This window comes from Arachis ipaensis, chromosome B04 (assembly GCF_000816755.2).
Source record: "Arachis ipaensis cultivar K30076 chromosome B04, Araip1.1, whole genome shotgun sequence".
Lineage (NCBI taxonomy): Eukaryota > Viridiplantae > Streptophyta > Magnoliopsida > Fabales > Fabaceae > Arachis > Arachis ipaensis.
Genome location: NC_029788.2, coordinates 42,976,506 through 42,979,003, shown reverse-complemented (window position 1 = coordinate 42,979,003; position 2,498 = coordinate 42,976,506). Strand labels below are relative to the sequence as shown.

At 31.1% G+C, this 2,498-nt stretch overlaps 1 pseudogene; it reads right to left on the bottom strand.

The window, feature by feature from the left end:
• Window positions 750-2,498, bottom strand: part of LOC107636462 — a 3,214-nt pseudogene continuing 1,465 nt past the window's right edge.

Genomic DNA, 2,498 nt, shown 5'->3' with positions numbered 1-2,498 from the left:
TTCTAATTTTAAAGAAGAACAATCCTATAAATCTGCCAAAATTACTTTACAAAGTCTTCATTGGCATAAGACTATGCTAGATGAGTATAATGCCTTCATGAGGACTAAACATGATCTTTAGTTCTTTAAAAAACCTCTAATGACAGTGTACAAAAGTATAAAGTAAGATTAGTTCATACATTAATGATACTTTCAAACTAAGTATATTAATGATACTTTCAAAATTAGAAATGGCAGGGGCTAATCTCATGCCAACTCCCATGATATTTTCTCTGCAAATTCTGTCTTCAAGGTCTGAGAAGTTTGAAAATCCAAAATTGTTCAGGACATCGGTTGGATCATTACAATACTTAACTATAATCAGTTCATACATTATCTCCTATTGACTTGTTAGAAGGATGCTAAAAAAGTGCTTTGTCATTCAGAAGAAACCAAAGAACATGGATTGTTACTACACAAATGTGATGATATGAGGCTTTATGACTCCTCATATTTTGATTTGGCAGCTGACTTTGAAGATAGGAAATCAGTTTCTGTTTATTGTATTTTTTTTTTTTTTTTGTACTAATTTAAAATTTTGGACTTGTAGGAGGCAAGCTACAATCAGTAAATCATACACTGAAGTAGAATTCAAAAAGCTACCTACTTGTGAAAAAGAGAGTTAGTGTGGCCGAAGAATTTATGTTATGAATTAAGAATCACTCTTTCAATCTCTCCTATCATTTTTTGTGACAATAAACACTATTTTTTTAATAGCCAACCCAATAGTGCATGAACGAATGAAACATTTTCAATTGGAGGTGCAACTGATTCAGGACAAACTGCAAAAGCAAACTTTGCATGTTGTTCATATTCCTAGATTTGACCAAGTTGCTGATATTGTTACCAAAATCATTATCAACTGCAAATTAAACATTAAGCAATTTAAGTCCAAACTTCGAATTTTTTCAAGAACTAACCTAATTTTGAGGGGTGAGTGTGAAGAATATAATTATACTACTAATAAGTTAAATGAGTCAAATGATACATAGTTAATTATAAATGATTGAGTTAGTTTTCATATTGAGCATAACAGCTTATTGGTCAGTGCAGCTATATTATGTGTGCAATCCAAATACTCTCTACTTATTTCTTATTAAAAATGAGAAATTATATTTGTAATATATTAAATGTACATCTTTCATTTATATTATTGTATAAAGGAAACACTTTATAAAAAGTGATGCATGCATGGGAGTAGTGTTAGAAAAAGAAGAAAAGTGGAAATGATACTAACTGCTCTATCATCAGAGGTGACGGCAGAGACAACAAACATCAAAAGAAAGGAAGTGAGGATCTCGAATACAAGAGACTGAATATATGACCCTTTTGGTACCGTTCCGAAGAAAGAATCATCGGTCACATCAAATAGAAGGTACAATGTCCCACTCGCAAGCACTGACCCTAGCACTTGCGCTATCAAATATAGAGGCACCTGCATGCATGCCACAATAAAAAATAAAGCTTGTTCTTTTTCTACTCTTCACTTTATTCATTGCTTCATTATTGTCACTAATTTAAACCTTATAAAGTTACAAAGCACCATAAGATCATCATTTTTCTCTAGAGAAAATTGTCTTTATAATCCATGAAAGCAAAGACAAAGGTATATATGTACCTGTCTGGGAGGGAATCGGCGATAGAGAGCGAAGCTTATGGTGACAGCGGGATTAAAATGTGCACCAGAAATATGACCAAGAGCATAGATCAATATCATAACTGCAACACCCCATGTCACACAAATCCCAGGAAATGTTATTGCACCTTCACTCCCTTCTACATTATTCAAAACAACCACACAACATCCTAAGAATACTAAGAAGTATGTCCCAATTGTCTCCGCAATTACCTGTTACATTACAACACTCCTATTTCATTATGTATTTCTTTTGCATATCTTACCCATATGATTATGTCTTCTTTTCTATTAGTTTAAATTTTTTAAGAAATAATTTCATGATATAGCATCTAAATCTCTGTATAAGGTTTTTTTTTTTTTTCTCTTTTTTCTTTTGGGGGGGTTGCTGTTCAGAAGATGATTGAAAATTTATGCTTGTGACAAAACAGTGTTATTAATAGGGAAAAACATGGAGACATTGGTGGTTTACCTGTTTTTAGGATCAATCATGGGTTTAAGAACGAATATAGCAACCACTGGTTCTTCATTCAATATTGTACACATGCAAGTTATGTAGCTAAATATGTATATGAAGGTAATAAGAATTGTTATTGGCGTCTTTCATCCTAGGTTTCTCTATTTAATTTATGGTCTTAATTACTCTTGGAATGCTACAGCATTTCTTACACATTTTAGCTGAACTTTAAACAGAAAAATACTAGAAAATAAAAAAAAAACTATTGTTTTTAACTAATAGTTAACTAATAATATTTAAAAATATAAACTAAAAATACGTTGTTGAATTATTATAGTAAAAAAAATTAAATTAATAACAAAAAAT